The sequence below is a fragment of the Garra rufa genome, chromosome 13 (assembly GCF_049309525.1).
Source record: "Garra rufa chromosome 13, GarRuf1.0, whole genome shotgun sequence".
NCBI classification, from domain to species: domain Eukaryota; kingdom Metazoa; phylum Chordata; class Actinopteri; order Cypriniformes; family Cyprinidae; genus Garra; species Garra rufa.
In genome coordinates this window covers 36,573,414-36,598,456 of record NC_133373.1, presented here as the reverse complement: position 1 = coordinate 36,598,456, position 25,043 = coordinate 36,573,414, and the positions used below count along the sequence as shown (strand labels likewise).

The 25,043-nt window shown below is 33.5% G+C and overlaps 1 pseudogene; it reads right to left on the bottom strand.

Moving 5' to 3' along the window:
• LOC141283678 (protein lin-28 homolog A-like) overlaps nt 1–22,684 on the bottom strand; it is a 36,545-nt pseudogene extending 13,861 nt beyond the window's left edge.
• Nucleotides 22,685–25,043: the final 2,359 nt, after the last annotated feature.

Here is a 25,043-nt window from a genome sequence, read left to right as displayed (position 1 = left end):
AGCCAAATTCTAAATATATATAAAAAATTACATGATTATAAAAACATTTAGATATCAAACAGATCAGACCCTATCTACAGAAAGATCCATTAATTCTTAAAGATTTCATGTCCATCAGGGAGAGAAAGATATATAGATGTTCAAGAGAAAGATTTATTAGAAATAACAACAGATTGCAATCTGTCAATATCGCATTAGAAAAGCAATGGTTTAAAAACACATTTGATCTTGCATAAAATGCACAATTTTACCTCACTGAAATCAAAAACTCATTTTGAAAAACAGATTTTGCTTATTTAAATATTTGTAGTAAAGCTGACTTATTGAGTCACTAAATATTTGCCAGAATATTAAAGAATGAGCAAAAAAGCAACTGAAGTACATTTATTTTGTTTAATCACACTAAATATTAGTGTCATTGTCTTTAGACTAACTGCTACCGGACTGAATCTAATCTATTTGGGTCCTAGTGTAACTTTTTGGACTATAGGAGCCAAAATATAAATATAAAGAAATTATTTGATTAGATATCAGACAGACCGGTTATATCTACAGAAAGATTCATTGAGTTTCATGCTAGGGAGAGAAAGATATGTGAACATGTAGTGATCTGTCAATACCACATTAACCTGCATTACAAAGCCCGTGTTTAAAAGCACGATCTGATCTTGCATAAAATGCACAATTTAACCACACTGGAATCAAAAACTCATTTTGCTTATTTAAATATTTGCAGTAAAGCGAGAGATTGAGTCACTAAACCATTTGCCAATGTCAGAATATCAAAGAATGAGCAAAAAGTAACCAAAGTACATTTTCATCTATCTATCTATTTTTTTCTTTCTTCCTATTCTTTTTTATATCCATCTGTCTTTTTTCATCTATTTTTTACTTTTTCTGTCTTTCTTTCATCTCTATTTTTTGTCTTTTTAGAACTATCTTTTGTCTTTCTTTCCCTTTTATCTACCCTTTTCCTCTTTCATCTCTCTATTTTTCTTTTTTAACCTATTTGTCATTATCTATTTTCCTTTCTTTCTTTCTCTCTTTCATCTCATTTTTTTCTTTTTCTATCTATCTATCTTTTTTCTTATTTTCTTTCTTTCTATTTATCTTTATCTTTTCTTTTTCTATCTTTCTTCTTCATCTGTTTTTTTCTTTTTCTATCTTCCTATTTATTTCTTTTTATATCTTTATATTTTCATGTATTTTTTTCTTTCTTTTAAAATCCATTTTTGTCTTTATCAGTCTTTTGTCTTTATCTACCATTCTTTTTCTCTTTCATCTCACTATTTTTCTTTTTCTACCTATTTGTTATCTGTTTTCCCTTTCTTTTTCTTTCTTTCATCTACATTTGTTCTCTTTCTCTCTCATCTCATCTCATTTAATTTTTTCTTTTTCTATAGCTATCTATCTATCTATCTATCTATCTATCTATCTATCTATCTATCTATCTATCTACTAATGCATTATTAAAATCACAAGTTGTGTTTGTTAAATGTTAGTTAATGCACTGTAAACTAACATGAACAACTGTATTTTTATTAACTAACATTAACAAAGATTAATAAATGGTGCAATAAATGTACTGTTCATTGTTCGTTCATGTTAGTTAATACATTAATTAATGAAACCTTATTGTAAAGTGTTACCAAATAGTGCATATGACTTAGTTTTGAATGAGTAAAAATGCATTCAAAAATCCTCCACACAAAGCACAACGCCAGAAAAAACCCACAGATGTACATTTACATTTAATCGTTCGGCAGAAGCTTTTATCCAAATGAGGAACATCAAAAGCAATGCATCAAATGTATTATTCACAGTCAACACAATGTGACAAATGTGTTTATTAGTTTATTCAAATCCATTCTTCAATTAATAAGATTTCCTGGCATTATAAATGCAAAAGCAAAGACCCTGAAAAAAGCTCAGGAATTATAAAAGCAATGAAGTCAATTTAGCATGGATTTAAACGCGCAGGAATTGTTTCATCACAAATTAAAGCTGATTTACTGTGACGAATAAATTGTTCAAATACACTACAATTAAAGATTTAGTTTATGATTAAACCAAAAAACAACAACTGATTATGTTATTTAGGCATTTGTTTTTGAGCTTTCTAATACAAAACACAATCACACAACTTCAACCAACCAAACAAGTCTAGTTCATCAAGTAACGCTAATTTAAATCATGATTGTGTTTCATGAATACTAATGAAAACGGCTGATTATTTTGGATCCTGCAGCTAGAGAAAACTCTCTCTATGGTGTTGTCACAGAGGCAGTGCTACATGATCATACAAGATTTACATTTCAATTATTCATGTCATTAAAACAGCAGTAACTAATGCACGAGCCAAAGCGCATTCCTCTAGAAACAGAAAAGAAGTCGACAGATCAACACCGCAGCATCAGACAGATAAAATAACAAGCTCAAGTTCACATTTCTGACTTTTTAGAAAGAATTTCTGTCTGCACTGATGAATGGCATTTCCGGTAAATGCAGAGTGTCTTCAGCTCGACTTTTGTGTCGCATCAGCTCTCAGCCGTTGAAAAACGGAATTGTTTTTGTCACGGCATCACGTTTAATTAGCCGTGTGGGAAATTAATGCATTTAATTTCCCTTAATTGACATAATGGACACAAAAGCACTCTGATTTTACACTTACGAGAAATTAAAAATCCATAGCATGAGATAGAAATGCATTTATGCAAGAAGCCAGGAGCAAAAGCCTTCCCACGCACATTTATTAGATATTTTTTTTATTGAAATATCAATCTAAACAACACAAACACTTTAGTTAACGAGATTAGATCTTGGTGGAACGATAAAAAAAAAAAACACACACACAAATAAATTATTGTTCTTTCTTTTTCAGTTTTATCTATGGTTTCTTTTTTTCTTTTGTATATATTTTTTTCTTTTTCTTTCTTTCTATTATTTGTCTTTCTTTCTCTTTCTTTCATCTACCCTTTTTTCTTTTTCTATCTTTCTTCATCTATTTTTCCTTTTTCTTTCTTTCTTTCTCTCTATTTTTTCCTTGTTCTATCTACAAAGGATAGAAAGATCTATCATTTTTTCTTTTTATATCTTTCTTTTTAATCTATTCCTATCTTTTCCTTTCTGTCTTCCTATTTTTTCTATTTGTATCCATCTTTCTTTTTCATCTGTTTTTACTTTTTCTTTCTTCCTTTTTCATCTCTCTATTTTTTCTTTTTTCATCTATTTCTTTTTTTCTTTCATCTCTATTTTTGTCTTTTATATCTATCTTTTGTCTTTCTTATCTTTTTCCTCTTTCTTTTTCTCTTTCATCTCTCTATTTTTCTTTTTCTACCTATTTCTGATCTATTATCTTTTCTTTCTTTCTTTCTTTCTTGTCTCTCTTTTATCCTTCTTTTTCTCTTTCATCTCATTTCAATTTTTTTCTGTTTTTTATCTATTTTTTCTTTCTGTTTTTTATTTCTTTCTATCTTTTGTCTTTCTTTCTCTTTTATATACACTTTTTCTTTCTTTCTTTCTCTCTTTCATCTCATTTAATTTTTTTCTGTCTATGCGTTTCTTTTTCTATCTTTTATCCTTCATCTCATTTCATTTTTTTCTTTTTCCATCCATCTATCCATCTATCTATCTTTCTTCATCTATTTGTTTTTTTCTATCTTTCTAACTTTTTTCTTTCTCACTTTCATCTCTATTTTTTCTTTATCTATCATCTATCCATTTTCTTTTTCTTTCTTTCTTTATCTATTTTTTTCCTATCTACCTATCTATCTATCTGTTTTTCTTTCTTTCTGTCTGTCTTGTCTCTATTTTATCTTCCTTTTTCTCTTTCTTTCTCTCTTTCATCTCATTTAATTTTTTTCTGTCTATGCGTTTCTTTTTCTATCTTTTATCCTTCATCTCATTTCATTTTTTTTCTTTTTCCATCCATCTATCCATCTATCCATCTATCTTCATCTATTTGTTTTTTCTATCTTTCTTAACTTTTTCTTTCTCTCTTTCATCTCTATTTTTTCTTTCTATTTATCCATTTTCTTTTTCTTTCTTTCTTTATCTATTTTTTCCTATCTATCTACCTATCTCTTTTTCTCTCTTTCTGTCTTGTCTCTATTTTATCTTCCTTTTTCTCTTTCTTTCTCTCTTTCATCTCATTTAATTTTTTTTCTATGCGTTTCTTTTTCTATCTTTTATCCTTCTCTTTTATCTACCTTTTTTCTCTATCATCTCATTTAATTTTTCATCTCATTTTAATTTTTAACATGATTATTTTAGTCCTTCTACTTTAAAATTGCATGTGTAATTCAATGCGTTACTTTGCTGTTTGTAATTAACTGTGAGATTTACTAGCAATTCCTGAGTGAAAATGTCTTCTTTGGCTTTCTACACCAAGTGTGTGCTTTTATTTCCAGGTCAAAGTTCAGAGATAAGCAGTGCAAACAGAAAATTCAGGCAGCAGCAGACACATTTCTGATGTCTGAATTCATCCAAAACAGCACAATCAAGAAATGCAATCCATGAGCACAGGAGAAGATGTGTCACATTGTTCAGCTCACTGCAGGAAAAAAAAAAAAAAAAAAGCAGAAACACAAGAGACGGAAGACAGAAAGCAAGAGTGAGAAATACGGAGAGCGCCACCAAAGGGCCGGACGTATCGCACATCACCCCTCCTCCACATGTTTTCATCCTTCACTGTGACCTCTGACCTCTGCCCAACCCCCTTCAAACACACACACACACACACACACACACACACACACACACACACACACACACACATCCCGTTTCCCTGCGTTAAATTAACAACACACTTCTGCACTGACTATGAGACGCACACGCAGTATTTGATCTGCTGACACACACTACATCACTCCACACACACTCCTGATAGCAGCCGGATATGAGCTCTCTCTCTCTCTCTGTGTGTGTATAAAGTGCACACAGCCAAGCTACATCTGATAGAAATACATTTTTACATCTTAAAAATGCCTTTGAGAATGATTATATTGTTTAAAAATGTGTGTGAATGTACAGACTCAAAGAACAAAACAGAAACAGTTCGATCAGAAAGACATTTTATGTTTGTGTCTGTTTGAATTATGAAGCTTAAAAATAAAAAAAACACATGCACAGAAGTAAATAAAAACAACCAAAACTATAGTTTGTTTGTCATGATATGTTACAACGTTTCATGTGTTTATTCATTAGAATAAAACATACCAATGTAGTTTTTTATGAAAAGCAAACATAAACAGTTCTCTTAAAACATAAAAATCATAGATTTTGATTTGGTATATGGTTTACGTTGCCTTTTTCCTCTGTCAAAACTATTTAACATGAGATTTTAAACAATTCTAAAAATCCCAAGAACAACCAAATCTACAGTTTCTGTTTCTCATGATTTGTTTTGTAACTTTTCGTGTGTTTATTTATTATAGTAAAACATACCAATGTAGCTTTTTTGAAAAGCAAACATAAACAGTTCTCTAAAAAGGTAAAAGTCATAGATTATGGTTTATGTTGCCACTTTCTTCTGTCAAAACCATTTGACTTGAGATTTTGAACAATTCTAAAGAAAACCAACTTCTACGTTAAACATTTGTGACTTCATTTAACAAGGTAGATATGACTTATGAGACCACAAATCAATTCCTAAAATTAAACTAAGAAAATTATACACTTTTAACAATAAAGGTTCTTTACTAGCATCGATGGTTCCATAAAGAACCTTGAACATCCATGGAACCTTTTAAATGAAAAAAGGAGATTCTTTAGATTTTAAAGGTAAGACACTGTAGGTGAATAGGGTAAAAAAAAAAATAACTAATAGCTATCACTTTACTTACCCAGTTGATTGATTACTTTGATAATTGCTAAGATTTTTTGTATTACAAGTTTTCTAAAATGTTAAATTTTAAATATGCAAATGAGGCATTGTTCAATGAAATATGCACTAATTTGCATACATTTCTAGTACAAAAATCTAAACACTGAATGAAGTCAGTTTCAAAATTCTTGTTTAATTTGACATATTAGAGTCAGATGTTTTTACAGAGGGAATTTTGGGTATCTCATTTTGTCACTCCCTAATGCAGAAAAAACTTAGAACAGACGGAAAACAATGTAATTTTTTTTATCATTTTTGGGTGAATAAAATGTTGTATAAAATCAAGCAAATTATATATGAACAAATCCCTCTGTAAAAGCCTTCAGGATATAGACAGGAATAAAAATGTCAAGTTCAGTGTGTGTAAGTGCTACTGAAGTGGAGATTTATGGCTCAGTGTAGGAGAAAAATAGCATTTTGAGAAAACAGCCTTTAAAAATATGGATTGTAACTGAAATCGATTGACACAAATAGATAAAGTGCTATAAAAGAAAGACTTAACAGTGTTTTTTGGGTGTTTTCTTTCCACTAGTCTGAAAAAACACTTTATGAAAAACCAAAAAGCCCAAAATCTCAAACTTGACATGTGCATTTAAAAAAAAAAAAAAAAAAAAAAAAAAAAGTGTTTTTGCCTGCAGTGTCTCCCCTTAAGAATTCTTTGGCAAACCAAAAATTGTTCCTCTTTTGGAACCTTTATTTTTAAGAGTGTGATGTTTTTTTATTATTATTTAAGAACCAATTCAACCAGTTAGAAAGCATTAGTAAAATTATTACATTAGATGATTAAAAAAAATTATGAAATAAAAAATACAACATGCAAAATTATTATAGCCATTCGATTTCTGTGCTACAAAGCTGTGAGTGAACTCTTGGAAAGTGAGCATTTGTTTGTGTCAGATCAGCAGCTGGCTCCACCCACACACTCGCTCCATATATGGGCAGAGCTGAAGGAGGAAGTCATGTGACCCTGCAGCTTGTGTTGAGATGGACAAATGAAGAACTGAACAAATGGAGAAATGGAGAATAAAAGTGCAGGATGCAGAAGAGATTGCGCTCTGGAAGAAAAGAAAAGAAATGAAAGTGAACAAAACAAGGCAGAGAGAGCAAAAAAGAAGACAATAATGAAGAAAACAGAGAAAATGATAGCTTAAGCAAAAGCAGAACTAGTCTGGTAGTTTAGAAGTTTAAAAGAAAACAGAAAATCTATAAAAGATGATTAGAAATGACAGCAGCTGCTAATGAGAAAGAAATAAAAGCAGACAATGAACTACAGTCCAACCAAGATTTATTCAGACACCTTCAACATTTCTCACTTTATCACAGTATTCGCTATAGTTTCGAAAATGGTAAGAAAATATGACAAGAACTAAACTGTGTCTGAACAAAATCATCTAGATAATGTCAGATAACTTTGATAGAAAGGTATATACAGTATTACATTCAGACAACTGTTAGTATGACAATATTTACACAACTATCAATACTTTGTTGACCAATTACCAAACAATGCTTAATTTTGCTCAGTCTGTGGTGTAAAAAGGTTTCATTAGCAATTAAAGAAAAAAATAAATTTGGCTGATTTTCACAAAGATTTTGTGTGTATAATATGTCACAGTTTACTTTATTTTGCTATACTCACTTACATAAATCACTATAGTATCCTACACTCACTAGTAAAATAAATAAATAAAAAAATAAAATAAAATATATATATATATATCAAAAATAATTATATCTGGATTATATCTGGCAATATCTGGAATAATTTTAGGTTTGACTGTATATATTCAACTCAAACATTAAACTCGGTATAAACTTAACTTTAAAGATAAAACCATTCTAGTTTCTGTTTTGTCACAACAGGGAATAAAAAAAAATAAACAAAAATATATTTACATTTACTACTAAATATACAAATACAATATTACTATTAATATTAAATTAGATGTAGCAGATATTATTTTTGCATTGCGTTCTACACTTCTAAAATAAAAATTAAAAACATTCAAACAAATCCAAGTGTTGCTACTTTTTTTTTTGAACCAAACTTAAAATATTTCAAACTAAATTTGATGTTTACTTGAGAATATTGTTTAATTAATTTATAATTTTTCCTGAGCTGTAAATATCATTTTCTATCCTGTTAGGCTTTTGCAAATCCCTTTAACGTACAAAACCAGCAAGATTAAAAAAAAGTATTAACAAGGGATTTGACTGGTACTAGTTGGTTGTTGGTTAAATCATTGTCTTTATTGATGAAATTATAATATGATAATGTGAAAATATATATTTAAAAATATATATAAATTAACTTCAACTGAAACACACATGTACTCAAACTGTAACTGTTGCTATTGCATTAATCAAGCTATAATTAATGGTGCAAAGCATAGAAACACTTCCTTAAACAACACAAGCAAATTCATATTTTTACTTTGCAATGCACAAATGTTTTGCATAACAAGGACGAGCATAAATGTATGCATCCATCAGGTCTGATAATCCTGTGATTGTAAACCTAAATTATCAGATCAAAGATCAGTCATAAGTAGCACGGGTAAAAATACATTGTATGGGTCAAAATTATCCATTTATCTTTTATGCCAAAAATCATTAGGATATTAAGTAAAAATCATGTTCCATGAAGATATTTAGTACATTTTCTACCGTTCATATATCAAAGCTTATTTTTTGATTAGTTATATGCACTGCTAAGAACTTCATTTGGAAAACTTTAAAGGTGATTTTCTCAATATTTAGATTTTTTGCACCCTCAGATTCCAGATATTCAAATAGCTATAGTATCTCAGCCAAATATTGTCCTATCCTAACAAAACCATACATCAATGGAAGCTTATTTATTTCACTTTCAGATGATGTATAAATCTCAATTTCAAAAAATGGACCCTTACGACTGGTTTTGTGGTCCACGGTCACATAACATATTAATTTCTCCTTGAATCAGTTTCAAAATGTTCCAACCGTTTTGTCGACAGCTAATAAACATTTTCCACTTTCTTTTTTCGTTGTGTAAAACAACTGGAAGTTTCAGAAATTGTGCATCTCATCTGCCATCACATATTTCGTCCTGCACTCTAGATATCAGCATTGGCATCAGATCGATGGAGCACAGGATGAGGAGAAGAGCATGTATGTTAGAGGAGAAGTGAGATCTGTGCAGCAGTGAGAGAGGAGGAGTCTGGATGAGAGCTTAATCTCACTAGGGGCCCAGAGAAACCTCACACACACACATACACATACGTTTATAGCTATGTAAATAAGGACATACCGTCCCCATCCCTAAGAGAACACCATTTCTAGAATTGAAAAAATATAATGGACAAATCATTTTTTCAGCTAAACAGATGTCCAGGGAAACTGAAGAGACTTCTGGAGATACATTTGCCCTCAAACTAAAGCAAAGTGAGCAATAAGTGTAAATGCTGATTATATATTCAACAACCTCACCCTGTCAGTTTATTCATATAATTTAAAATAAAGGTTCTTTACTGGCATCAACAGTTCCAAAAAGAATCTTTGGAACCTTTTCATTACTCTAAAGGTTCTTTAAATTTTTAAAAAATAGTTATTTTTAAGAACTGCTCACTAAAAGGTTCTTTTGGGAACCTAAAATGGTTATTTTACGGCATTGCTGAAGCTTTATTGTAGCTCTCTATAATCAACCACTTTTAACCGACAACCTGGAGATTGATATACAAGATAAAATGTAGAAGTTCAAATTCAACGTAATAAAAATAAAACAATTTTTGTCTCAAAAACCCTTTTAATTAAACAAGTGAAAAGACAGATGGAGGCTTTATCAGATTTAGCTCGCTTCTGGAGATCGATTTGCATACAAACTACAGCGAAGTGAGCAACAAATGTGACCCTGGACCACAAAACCAGTCTTAGAAATAACCGAAAATAGATTGTATAGGGTAAAATTAACAATTTTTCTTTTATGCCAAAAATCATTTGGATATTAAGTACACTCTTAAAAATAAAGGTGCTTCACGATGCAATAGAAGAAAATTTTTTTATCTAAAATTCTAAATGGTTGCATAAGGTACTTGTAAAATCTGAAGAACCTTTCTGTTTCGCAAAAGAAGGTTCTTCAGATTATAAAAAGGTAGGAAAGAGATGGTTCTTTAAAGAACCTTTGACTGATTGTTTCTTTCTGGTACTAAAAAATGGTTCTACTATGGTATTGCTGTGAAGAATCTTTTGAAGCACCTTTATTTTTAAGAGTGTAAAGATCATGTTCCATGAAGATATTTTGTAAATTTCAAAACTTAATTTGTATGTAAATGTACATCAAAACTTAATTTTTGATTAGTAATATGCACTGCTAAGAACTTAATTTGGAAAAACTTTAAAAGCGATTTTCTCAATATTTCGATTTTTTTTTTTTCAAATAGTTATATCTCGGACAAATATCGTCCTATCATAACAAACCATACATCAATGGGAAAGCTTATTTATTCGTATTTATTCGAAAGAAATTGACACTTATGACTGGTTTTGTTGTCTTAGGTCACAAATGTAAATAGACAACATCACTACACAAACAAAAACTACACTTCAAAAATAAAAAATAGGTCAGTTGCTGCCTTACAAATCGAAAAGTATAATCAAACACACTCTTAAAAATAAAGGAACCTTTTTTAGTCTAAATGGTTCCATAAAGAACCTTTAACATCTAAAGAACCTTTCTGTTTTACAAAAGGTTCCTCGCGGTGAAAGAAGGTTCTTCAGATTATAAAAAGGAAAGAAAAAGCTGTTCTCTTAAGAACCTTTGACTGAATGATTCTTTGTGGAACCAAAAATGGTTCTTCTATGGCATCTCTGTGAAGAACCTTTTGAAGCACCTTTTTTTTAAGAGTGTCAAGATCATGTTCCATGAAGATATTTTGTAAATTTCCTACCATAAATATATAAACTTAAATGCATTGCTAAGAACTTCATTCAGGCAACTTTAAAGACGATTTTCTCAACATTTAGATTTATTCAAATAAATATATCTCAGACAAATATTGCCCGATCATAACAAACCATACAACAATGGAAAGCTTATTTATTCAGCTTTCAAAAACACACTGACACTTATGTCTGGTTTTGTTGTCCTAGGTCACAAATGTAAATGGACAACATCACTACACAAACAAAAACTACACTTAAAAATCAAAATGTATGAATCAAACACACTCTTAAAAATAAAGGGTCTTAGGTTATGGCATCGTAAAGCACCTTTAACATTTGAAGAACCTTTCTGTTTGACAAAAGGTTCTTTGCGGTGAAAGAAGGCTCTTCAGATTATAAAAAGGAAAGAAAAAGACAGTTCTTTAAAGAACCTTTGACTGAATGTTTTTTTGTGGAACCAAAAATGGTTCTTCTATGTCATCGCTGTGAAGAACCTTTTAAAGCTCCTTTATTTTTAAGAGTGCAGGCTCCACAAGTCATTTAAACTAATTTTTCAAAATCTTGCCAAGTATCTTATAAACCTTAAGAAATGACTGAACATTTCAAACAGTTCTTCAAAACAACCATTTTTATCTAACACTTTAAAAACGCTTTTCCAAAAGAACCCTTTTGTGCAATTTAAAGGTTTCAAGGATGTTAAACGTTCTTCATGGAACCATCAGTGCCAATAAAACCTTTATTTTTAAGAGTGTATAAACACCTAAAATGATGGAGTCATACACAGCGACACTTTATAAACATCAACATGCATTCAGCACTTCGACTCGCAAAAGCACACGATGCACACGCACAAACACTGCAGGAGGTGCAGCATTCGGAAAAATCAAACACAAAGCTCCTAATGAAACACACACACACACACACACACACACACACACACACACACACACTGCAGTGCGTTGATTCGGAGTGTGAGGGCCGGCCATAACCACGCCTCCTTTCCCTTTTTTGTCTTTAACGAAATTCCTCTTTTAAAGAATGTTAGAGGACCCCAACCCCCACCACACACACAACACACACACACGCACTGAAATCCTCTTTACACATACAAACAAAAACACACACACGCATGCATTCTCTTGTCTTCTGATTCACACTTTCCTGTCCTGGTTTGACACAAAAAGCATGGATTTGTAGGGGATCTGAAACACAGAATAAACACTGGTGTGTTTTAGTGACTGCTGCTACTATGACACTGTAGTGTATTGATGTACTGGTCGTATTAAGGGAGGCTAAAGTCTTTATATATAATGCATTATAAATGTATTTTAATGCATTAATTATGCCTTATAATGCATTGTGTGATAACTAACCACATTGTTATTCACTGTTACACCTTTTGAAAGTACAATGCATCAAAATGACAAACAAGCGATTGCAGATATAACAAGGAATATGCTAATGCATTTGAACTTCGGTCGCAATTTATGACAAAATAATGTGCATACATTTAATAAGTGCAGTCATAACAAAAATTATTCAGACACCAGATATAGTATTTGATATTGTTTTACTAGTGGGTGCAGGACACTATAATTCATTTATGCAAGTGAGGATAGCAAAATAATGTAAACTGGGACATATTATAGGCAAAAATTATTCCTAGTGGACTATCAGTGAAACTTTGAGTTGACACTTTGACCTGAACATGTTTTATAACATACCTTTCTATCGAAGTCACCTGACATTATCAAAATGAATTTGTTCTGACACGGTTTAACTATGAGTTCTTGTCATATTTTATTACCATTTTCTAAATTATAGTGAATAAACTATAACATGAGAAATTTTGAAGGTGTCTGAATACATTTTGGTTTGACTGTTATTTATTTGTGATTATCAAAATGAATTTGTTCTTACACAGTTTATCTATGAGTTCTTGTTATATTTTATTACCATTTTCTAAACTATAGCAAATAAATGTGAGAATATCAGAAATTCTGAAGGTGTCTGAATACATTATGGTTTGACTATAATTTATATGTGATTATCAAGATGAATTTGTTCTGAGACAGTTTAACTATGAGTTCTTGTCATATTTTATTACCATTTTCTAAACTATAGTGAATAAACTATGATAACGTGAGAAATTTTGAAGGTGTCTGAATACATTTTGGTTTGACTGCTATTTATTTGTGATTATCAAGATGAATTTGTTCTGACACTGTTTAACTGAGTTCTTGTCATATTTTATTACCATTTTCTAAGCTATAGAAAATAAACGTGATAGTGTAAGAAATTTTGAAGGTGTCTGAATACATTTAGGCTTGACTGTAGTGAGTTTAAGCATTTCTTTAACCCTCTTTTGATGTCTTTCGCCATCTTATTGGTTTGTAAAATATATAAATGCACCAAAGGCAAAAGTACAATTAAAATGCATGCACTAAGAAAGAGAGCTTCATTAACTTTAATGTATAACCATTTTAAAAAAAATTAAATTTAATATTGAAGTCAGAGAGATGGAATTGGTACCATCTGAAAAACAATAATCACCTATTTTATCTAAAATAATTCATATTAATTCCTTGATATGATACTAATTATGTTAACTGTTGTGAATAGAATCAGCAAAATGCTATACACAATTATTGTCAACTAAATGCTAATAAAATAATGCCGATTGCATATTCATATGCAATGCTGATTCATTCATACGATTTTATTTCAGCTACTTTTAATAATTTATCAACTAATTTTAACACCTACAGATCAATATGCATAATATATCTCAAAAACATTTTTGCCTAAAACATTTCTCATGAAAGGGAAAGACAGCAATGCATTTTTCGTAAGCAGACATTACGCAAACAGCAAAGCATAGCTACGTTAAGGTCATGGGTTCAATTCCCATGGTTGTATGAACTGATAAAAAAAACAATAACAATCTGGATAAAAGCGTCTGCCAAATGCACGCATGTATTGTGCTAAACCACACAGTTCATGCTTGGCGTTTTTTTGACCGACTGCCAAATGAAACACTCTGTTTCTATACATAATATCAGGTTTAGACACACACTGAGGGAATAATCAGCTGTACACACACTGCTTATCACACACACGCTGCACAACGGCCGCACATCCTTAACAACACACAAACACACACACACACCCTGCTCAGCATAAAAGCTTTTTCATTTCTAATGTAGCATGAAGGCACATGTACGTGCAGCATTCAGACACAAAGAAGCCAAATAACCTCTGCATAGCAGTGAAATGCAAATCTTTATCAGAGACGTTACGAATTACAGCCATTAGTCTGTCCAACACACACAAACCTGCCTCAACATCATGACCTGCGTGTGTGCATGATGCTAAAATTAGCTAGAGGGTTCAAAACATACAAATAATTAAGAAAATTAATGCTGCAACCAGTGAATATTCCAGCTAAATTGTGATTTGACATTAATTAAGAAAAGTATTAGCTAATAAAGTAAAAATGCAATATTTGTGAAAAGATATAAGTGTTAGGAGCCACAGTGTGTATGCTGGTCTCAGGATTTTCATATACAGTAAAGGATTGACTACATACAAAAATAAACCAAACAACACTTCCAGATAAAAAACACGACTCTAATCGATACACTTTCCCATGCTATGAGGAAAAAGCAGGCTTCGTTTTCCGAATGCATTCGGTAGAATTGTTTACTTCATGCTTATCAGAAGAGCTGTTTTATCAGTAGTACAAGACGCTCTTACAATAACTACTCATATGTATACGAGGCAGGAAATGTTCCATTGTTTAACCTATGTACACAGATTTAACAGAAAGACAGTATGGTTTAACCTGTGCTTTACAACATATAATAACTGGTGCTTAATCTGTTGAACTTGCAACTACAGATGTGGAGATTTCATTTGATTTCAACCAGCACTTTTCCAACCATTTGCCTTATTTTTTATAAATAAGACACCATCAGCTTTATTTGCTATAGCTTAGAAAATGGTATTCAAATATGACAAGAACTCAGAGTTAAACTGTGTCAGAATAAATTCATCTTGATAATCACAAATGACTTACAGTCAAAGCAAAATTCATTCAGACACCTTCAGCATTTCTTACATTATCACAGTTTATTCACTGTAGTTTTGAAAATGGTAATGAGATATGACAAGAACTCAGAGTTAAACTGTCTCAGAACAAATTACATCTTGATAATGTCAGATAACTTTGATAGAAAGGCAAGTAACAAAATATGGTCAGATTAAAGTGTCAAGTTTTACTGGTAGACCACTGTATGAATTTTTTTTTGTGTATAATATGTCACAGTTTATTTTGCTAACCTCACTTACATAAATGAGCTATAGCGTCTTGCACCCACTAGTAAAAAAATATAAAAAATGATATCTGGTGTTTGAATAATTTTTGGTTTGACCGTATATTAAAACGGCTATAAATACAACTGACTTAAACTGACTGTATTTCTGGGTGCTGTTTGTCTTTTTTGAGAACTGCATTTCCCAGAATGCACTCAGGTTTAGGGGCTTCTAGCACAAGAGGTTCATGTTTAAGCTCATGCACACACAAAAAATGTCTACACAAGGTTAAAATTTAAAAGAAAAATTTATGAAATTCACCTCAAGAAATATTGACTGTTTTAAATAATTTTTTAATCATTTGAAATAATTCTGTACATATTTAGAATGCATCTTTTTCTTTTCAAATGTTATACTATAATTCAACAAAATTCAATTTTTTAAACAAACAACAAGTCTAATATATCGATTGAAACACTAATCACAAGATGAATGCATAAAACAAAATCTCTGACTTCAAAATGGTTCAGCAATTTTACTTTGCAATAAACAATTATTAAAACATTACTCAGTTCAAGAAAAGACTGTACAAATGTGATCTTATTCAATCAAGGTGGTTTTAAATTCTTTAAAATAATACTAAGATAGATAGATAGATAGATAGATAGACACACACACACACGTGTTTCCTGTGCAAACTAGCTGTTATGTTATTGAATTTCAGATTTAAAGGATTATGCAGTCCCAGGGATCGTTTTAACATCTCATTAACATCCAGCAGTCAACATAACACTGCTTGACAATATTATCAACAGATTACAAGAACACAATGCATCAGAAAACAGCAAAGCTGACAGCAAACAGTGCAGCGAGCAGAAGAAACCTCTGCTTTTGTTCTTCAAATGTGCTAGTGCTATTTTAAGGTGCCGTGGAAGGCTTGGAAAATGATGAAAGGAGATAATTTCCGGTTTAGTACATGTGTCTGTATTGATTTAGCTCTGAACATCCACCAGAAGAAGACGAAATATTGTGAAAAGAGGGGCTGAAGTACACCCATGTAAACACGAGAGCACATGATGTTCAGTACAACAGTTCACGCCGAAATCGCCTGCCATTCTTCAAAAGTCTGCTTGTGAACGCGCTCTGATCATCGTATGCTCAGTGTGACACATTTTCCGACATGTTGGCAGGTTTATCCGTGAGCATGAGGCGAATAAACGCGAATGTCAAGGGCTACTCTCTCTCTTCTCTTCCTAATGAAGTGTTTTAAGGTTGCTTTAAGAGCTGCATCGTAAATACCTCCGTGTTTACTACTAATATCAATGGAGAGCAAAGATGTGTTTTGGGCGTTCTTAAAGTGACAGGGGATGAAAACACCAGCGCATGTTTACTTATGCTTTCCTCGAGCACATCTGCTGATGTCAATGAGATGCGACAGATAACGTGAAAGAGAGTCGGGAGAACGGCTTGAAACCCAAGCACATGCAGGGTTATTGGACTTACTTGGTGAACGAACACGTCTAGTGGAGGGTCCACTGGCTTCCCCTCGCTGCTGGTCATCGATATAAATCCAAACCCCATGCGGACATTAAACCACTTGCAGTAACCCGAGCCAACCAGAATCTGCGGCGGAGTCCTGGCGGGGTCCGACCCGCCACCTCTGCGCGGCCCTCCTGTGCGGTCAAGGGAGAAAAGCCCATGATGTTGTGTACGTTCGTGAGATGTAGCCTGTATACTTTGTTCTTGGTGTACACAATGACCGTGGGTTTGCGTGGGCAGCGATTCTGAGGGAAATCCCCCAAGTAGCTACTACTCAACAACACGCGTTTAGTGCAACGATGTAACTAACCAAGGCCGTAACCACCACCCCCGACGCCCCCTTATCTTTATTACCAATCAATATATTGTGTTTTTAGTGACAGACTCATAAAGTTTTACATTTAGCTCCCCATAACCTTGCATATTTTGTTACATCCTTGTCTACAACCACCCTCTGCAGAACTGCAGATACTCAATGAAAAGTAGAGCTACACTTAAGATGGGATGGTGCAGTGCATTGCGATTGTTCAACGTGTCTAGTTAGTACCTATACTATGTAACAACTTGTAGTAGCACCGTATGTGAACCGCCTGGCGTGGGGCAGGTGTGCACACGTTACCCGCCCCCCCGTATTCGCTCCCACCCCCACCACCGCTGGCTCAAACGGCTGTTCATCACGGATACAAACAACGTAAACAAAGCGGACAATACGAGTTCCCGTCTGAAGGTGAAAAGAGATGTTTAAAAAAAAAAGCATCGTAACCTTCGGCCATGTTTCCCCGCGGACCCTCCGTTCCAAAGTTCCAGCGAAATCGTTTCCTCCGTGAAATGGGGTGATGCGCGTCACCGTCGATCCGACATCCCGATTTCCAGCGGGCACAAATTTAGCGCGCATGGTACGGCGTGCGTCTCCTTTTTGGATATTTTGTCATGTCTCTTTTAACATCTCCTATCCCCTCTCTCTTTCCCTCCCTCGCACATTCGCTCGCTCTCTCTCTCTCGCTCCCACTCTCAGTTTCTCATTCGCTCGCTCGCAGCGCTGCACACGTGACTCCTCCGTGAGCCCGGGAGAGGGAGCGGACTCGGAACCGGGCTGGACTTCAAGCTCTACTGCTGCGTCACGTAAAAGCATCTTCGTTTGCACAGGTTTAGTTATTTAACACTTCTACAATCTGTTTTGTGCGTGTTCTGCAAGTCATTCGAGGGACCATAAAAAGTCCAGCATTTTATAGTTTTTTTTTCATTTATATGTAACAATTTTAATGATGCGTTATGTAACCAAATTCCAACCGCTGGTAACCACAGTCATTATACTTTATAGTCGTATGAAAGTAAACACTTGTACAACACTTCATTTTTTAATGTTCTCGCTTGTTGTAGCGAAAGGCAGCAACAAAAGTTTTCCAGAATCTATCTCTTCAGTGTAACTTACTATTCTATTGAATTGTAGCTTATTGTTTTCATTAAAGTTATACCTTCATGTCATTACCGAAAAAGACGAAAACGTTTCTTCTGCGTGCTGAAATTCACTAAAAATGTTTGCTGATCGCAAATGTTCGCTCTGCTTTTGTTTAACCGTTTCCAAAACATTATAGTTCGGGAGAAATGAGATCATCGCTAATTATCGTTTGTTGAAGCACACTGCAGTTTGCATTTGCCGTTTGCTGCAGTACAAACGTCAATGAGACTGAATCAGAATAAGAAGAGCTTTATTGATCATGTCCTCACACACATGGGTTTTTATTTTTTTGGGTTACAATAGCTTTGCGCATTTATAATATTATATATATATATATATATATATATATATATATATATATATATATATATATATATATACATGCGGATATCTACGTATAGACAGAGCAAACATAAAGACATAAAATAAACGTATGTTGTATGTATTGGACTTGTATCAACATAATTAGTCTTCAAACTAGCCTGCATGAAAAGAGAGCATGGATCCAAAACAACTAGCAGATCACCCTTTTTTTCTCCAAGTATATAAGGTGATAAAACATGGTAAACATAGTCTACACACTGGTATGAACTCAAAATGTAAGTCATATAATGGAATGTTCTAAAGTTAAAATATAGAACGGATTAAAGGAAATCCTATGGTGTTCTTTTAAATTGTATCTGAGTGTTTAAAAGAACTAGTGAAGTGTGCATTAAACCAACAAGTTCAAATGCCAAATTTAATTTAAGCTGATGACTGAAATAATTGCCTGCGTCATGTTTTCGTTTCTACACGAAATTCCTTCAGCGAACGTTTCTGACAACCTCACCATCAAACCTGATGCCTTGGCAGAGGATGTTTTTCTCTGTCTTTTGAGTCAGAGGAAAAACACGTTGAAGGAGTGAATCAACAACGACCCCCACCGCTTCAACGCTCCGCCCATTTTCACCCACCCCCACCCGCCCATCCATGCCGACCACCCTCCGGAATTCACCCCTGCCCCCATGCCTCCTCCCCCCACCCCCCTGCACCAGTTGAGATGCTGTGTGTGTGTTTGCTGGTGTGTGGAAGAGATGGATGGTGGTCGTGCCATTACGGCGCAGGTCACGGATCTGGTCACCGGTGTCAGATGTTATGGAGTTTCTCATTTCCTGCAAGAGGGTTTCCCATCCACCATTCATAAAACGGCCCCGCGAGTGCCGGGAAACACATCCCACAAGGTCAGGGACACACCCTTTATGTCCCCGTTTGATCCCGTTAAAGTTCGCAAGCACCGAATAAGTTCTAAGACGGACTGATAAATAAAGATGTAACCCGGTGGTTTACGTCGAATGGAAACGCTAAACGGCTTTAAGAAGTAATTTAAACCAATAGCACTTATATATATTGATCTGAGGTAAAAATGCGCATTTGATTGCAGAGTTTAGACAAATAAAACAAGCAAAAGCGAGGTGTAAATCATCAACAGGTTTTTCAAACTTATCAATTTTATTCCCGATGGATATTAAATTTAAAAGACCATTGGTTTGACCTGTTGAGTTTATTTCTAGATTGAGTAACAAGACTCTAAAACTTTCCTAAAATCCACACAGACATATCAGTTATGAAATAGCCCTTTTATAACGTTAGTTTAATTTTAATATCATTAAATCCATGACACAATACTTCTGTAATCCAAACTATATGTAAAATTGTACATGAAGGAGATTTAACAGTACATACTTAAGCAAAACATTGATTAATTGTTTAAATCCTCAATTGTTCATTAGAGTTAAGCTTGTTTTGATTAGCAAGAGTCAAACTTTTAAAGTTAAACGTTTGAAGGATTTCGTTTTCTTTCTGTTGAAACAAACTAAACATTTCTTCTGTCAGAGTAAAGTTTAGACACTGAAGACACTAAATCCAAACTAATAATCAAACACCAGAAGAATGTTTTCCACATGGGAAACTATCTTTTAAATCAGGACTATGCAAATACACACTTAAAAATAAAGGTTCCAAAAGGGTGTTTAGCAGTGATGCTGTAGAAATAAATAATAGTTTTTGGTTCTTCAAAGAACCTTTCAGTGAACAGTTTCTAAAAGAACTGTTCACTAAAAATTTAAAGAACCTTTTTTTTTTACAATAAAGATTTTTTTTCCGGCAATTAAAAGGTTCAATGGATGTTCAAGGTTCTTTTCAATTGATGCCAATAATTAAAAATAAACATTATTTTTTAAGAGTGTAGGTGCTTTTGAAATGCAACATGGTTCACCAAATGTCATTTTCATTCATAAGCTCAGTATTTAAATGTATATTTTTCACTTTAAAACTTTAAAACCAATACTGAAGAGAAGCACTCTAAAAACACTTCCTTGGGTGTTGAGAATGGTTATTTATTTAGACCTTCCCTCCAAATGAATTGGGAAAACAGGCTATTTGTTTAATCTTGAATTAAACTAATTCACTTTAAATTATTTTGTCAACATTGCTAGGGGGCAAGATCCCAGTTTAACTCATCCACAAAGTCAGTTTAAAGCAGAGGGTTTACAAAACCAACAGATTGGAGGGTCTGTTTGGATGTATTGAGCAGTTCGGATCCGCCATACCTTCACCTCACCCACCCCCACCCAGCCGAACCCCTGAGGAAACGCATAGTTGTCAATACAGTTCACAGAGTTATTCAGCTCTTCTCCTTTCTTTTGGTTTAACGCCGCATTCGTTCAATTCCTCCATTTCTCCGAAATTATCCGCCGAAGCCAACACGAACCCGATCGGTTTTTTGAAACCGAATTAAAACTAATCAAAGGTAAATATCGAGTATGAGAGGAGAATATTTTAAATGCCTCATTCTCTGTTTTACATGTGAAGACTGCTGCTGCATCAATTGTTCTTACAAAGATCATTACGTTTGTGGTTTCATTATAAGGTAAGGATTTAAATTTATTCAAAACACACATGATATTAGGATTAGTTCTCAAAACAGTTTTGACACTCACATATTTTTTAAATCAGTTTCAAGTGTACCAATGATAAACTGTAGAGTTAAAAACAGAGAACAGATGACAAAAACATTCCGATGCAGTTTCCTAATTATCACAGCTCAATCATAGTTTAAAAACATGAGCATTTATCATGATTTTGGCGCATTTTGTCACACAAAAAGATTTGAGACAGGGAGATAACCAGTTGTGTCTTTTGCCAGCTAGTCTTTGCATTTCAGATGCTGTTTCTATTTTTCGTTTCTATTAAATTGCAAAAACGTTTTAGAAACCGTATTAGATTTAAGAATTATTGTCTGTCTAATTTCTGTTTATAAACGCAGACTGCGTTTATATGATTTGCATAATAATTTTCTTAACAGCAGCAACAACAAAAAGTTACAATTTTGTCTGCTCGATTTGAGTACATTAAAATGATCCGTTGAACAAAACTGAAAGCTTGTGTTTATTAATTTGTGTGTATTTATTATGGATAATCTTCACAAAAAAAATCTAAATGAGCTGGCTGCATGTGTTAGCCTATGTACTTCAAAAAAGCTAATACACAACAGATAACAGTGAATACATTTAAAATGTTTCATATGCAGTATAATCATTTTTACAGCTCGTTTTATAATTCCACGTAAAACAGAGATATAACGTTGGTTATTTATGTTGGCGGCTGATTCAGCCTGAACGCTCCTTCCTTACGTCACAATTAAATCATGACGTCGAACGGAAGTATGAAAGGAGCTTTCAGGATTCCTTTCCTCTCCGTCTGTCTTTCAGTCGCCCACTGTACAAAGAACCCGACGACGTCTTTCCCGTGTTTAATTAGCGTAATCATATTATATGATGATGTTCTATGGTTTGACGACATGGTTTCATAAAGGTTCAACATTGTTGATTCAAACAGGTAGCTCTGTTGATCTGCTACTGGTCAGGCGCTCACCGAAAGGATATTATTGTTAGCTATTATATTAGTATTTATTTCTAGCATAGCCTACACACTTTATAAATATCTCACTCACCTGAAATGGAGTGCACAGCCATGCTGTAAGTGCTCCGTGTCTGACCCTGTGAAGGAGTCAAAAATAGTGCGATGGTTAGGCTATTTTTGATTGACATCTGACTTGAATAAACTTCTGTTGTAGGTTTTAGGCTCATGCACCGACCGAGGCTCGTTTGTTTTAGTTTTGTTTGCTCTGCTGGTGGCGCGTTCATTTGTGCAGAATGGAGGAAATTTCCAGCATGAATATTTCATAGCGCCTGTGAAATGTAAGAGGAGTTTAAATCGCTCCTTTAATACAAACCGCAAATAATGGGCGCACAAGAACGGGTTTTGATTTTACACACGGAGGAAGATAATTATTAGGCTATCATATTTAAATACAGGATGGATAATTAATTATTATTAATTATTATTTACGCGGGTGTTTTATTGTGATGCTTGTAAATTGAATTTAAGAGTTTACATAGCTAGAAATAAAAGATTAAAATCTATACCTGTATGTGATGTGAAGAGATCTTGGAGTTTCAAATCCAGACTGATGTGGGCAATAAAACGAAACCTTTTAGAAAACTCCCGACAATCTTTGTAAAGTTCATTCGCGTCAAAATATCCCGTCAAATACCTGTTGAAGAAAAAAACAGTCTGGTTATTCCCGCTCTTTTAAAAAAGGTTTTCAAAACTTCTCAACTCTCCTATAAACGTTTATTGAGCATCTATAAGTCAGCAGAACATTTAGTGTTGCTTGTAAACAAATTAAATTATGACATTTAGACAATTATTCTTGTGTTGTATAAACAATCAAACGGTTAGATGTGTTTAAAGTGGTCAAGTCAAATAACCGACCTGCATACTTATTAAAATAAAACATAAACCGCCAACCACCATTACGTTTTCATAACGCTTTTTCAGTGATTATACAGTACTGTCTGTAAGATGATTCTAACACACATGATTGAATGACGGGCTCTGATTGGCAGCCATTTTGTGTGACCGTGCCTTAAGTTCAAGACAAAATCCACACAAGAAAACTAACAAATAAACTAAAGGTCACTGGGTTTATATTTTAAGCGTAATAAAATTTCAAAATACTAGCTGGCGTGTTTACATCTTGTGAGGCCAAATAAAAACATCAAATTGGCAGGGGTTGATGTGGTTCAGGCCGCTTCAAGGTTACAGTAGAAAGAATTTGCGTTCAGGAGCGCCCTCTGGCTGACAATCAGCGCAATGAAGTCAGTGTGGGAAGCGGTGCTGCAGCAATTTTGGGAGCGGATGAGCTTCAGCTACAGGTGATGCTGACGTATAATTGAGACGTTTTAAAAAGCAGAATTAGGGCCTGTATAATTTTAAATACTGAAATGTACGAAAACGACATGGTCAGTATAGTTCAAAATAAAATTTTGTGCAAATGTGAAGCTGACATTGGAAGAGATGACTAAAACCTTGTGTGTAGTTACAAACTTGGTTTTAATTTTTAAATATTTTTTTTATATTTTTTTTTCTGAAACTGGCCATTAGGCCTTCCACAGGGTTCTCTTTTAGCCTCATGCGATACTTTGTGTTTCACTATCACACTCATGTAAATCCAAGATTCAGATAATAGGAATGAAAATGATTGTGAATTTGAATGTAAAGACACGATGATCAGATTTTACAGTCTTGCAGTTTCATCATATGCCGACATGCGCATTCTTACCTTTCATCCGCCATTACCGGGGCGTCAGGAACACTAGTGTGTATGTGTTTATTCCGCAGCTGTGTTGATGTCTGCAGGCCGAATTGTGCAGCAGCGGCGGGTGACGGCGGAGTTCTCCCGGTTCCGTTAAGCATCTCAGCTCGCCGCATCCTCCATAGAGAGCAGGCGAGTGTCGCTAGTTGCCATGCGCAGATCCCACATGAAACTTTACGGTTGTTAAAAAAACAAAACCAATTGTGTTTATGGTTAGATTTAGTTGAGTAGCGTTCTAGATCGTTATTCTATTTTATGTATTTAGTAGGCTTGTGTTCACTCAAATATTTATCACAGATGTTTGCGATTTGTGACTTTTTTATGTAATGCGTTTCAAGGAAAATAACTTAAAGATGTTTCTTTGGAGTTCACACTCACAGCAGCTAATCAATATGAATATTGGCAGCAGTCATCATTGCAGGGAAAATGTGGGGGGGAAATGTATTGCTCCATCTCCTGGTTATTATGAGGTAGTGCAGCATATGTCAGAATCATTTAAAGTTGATAAATACAAAAAATCCTACACGGTTTGCGTCAAACCAGTGTTCGCATAATTGAAGATTTATTCGTTTTTCATTATTTTTTTTTTAAAGCCAACACATATCGAAGGCTGATATTAAAGAGAAAGAGATATTAAAAGATATTTAAACAAATAAATCAATAAAGCCCATTGAACGGCAGAGATTTATCATTGAGGCGACATAAACACAGTTTAATTCTTTTTGCCGTCTTGGCAATTAATGATATATTGTGCTATTTTTTTAATTGAGGACAATATTTTGGATTTTACATTCATAGTTGTTCTAAAAAGCTGATTATTTAAAGTCATTATGTTTATAAAAGATATAAATATTTTACAGCGCTAAATATTCGAAGCTCAATACGATTTTTATTAATGTAATAAAGCTACTGATTATTTAAATATACGCACATTATTATTGCATACAATATATCTAGTTCAAGAAATTTTCTTTAGCAGTAGTTTTGCATGTTCACTATAAACAAAATCTTACAATAGAATATTTTTAGTGAATTCTATCCTCCGGACTAAAATTCCAGTACAATAATATTTCTGTTGGGTGAACAAGAGAACACAACAAAACTACCCTGATATGCTAAAAGTAATGCTAAAATAGTTGACAAAACTATTCAATGAAGTTGGATTTTAACTGAAATGCTGAACTCTATTTTTAGGTCAAGTGTATTTCTCATAAATGTAAGGTTGGGAA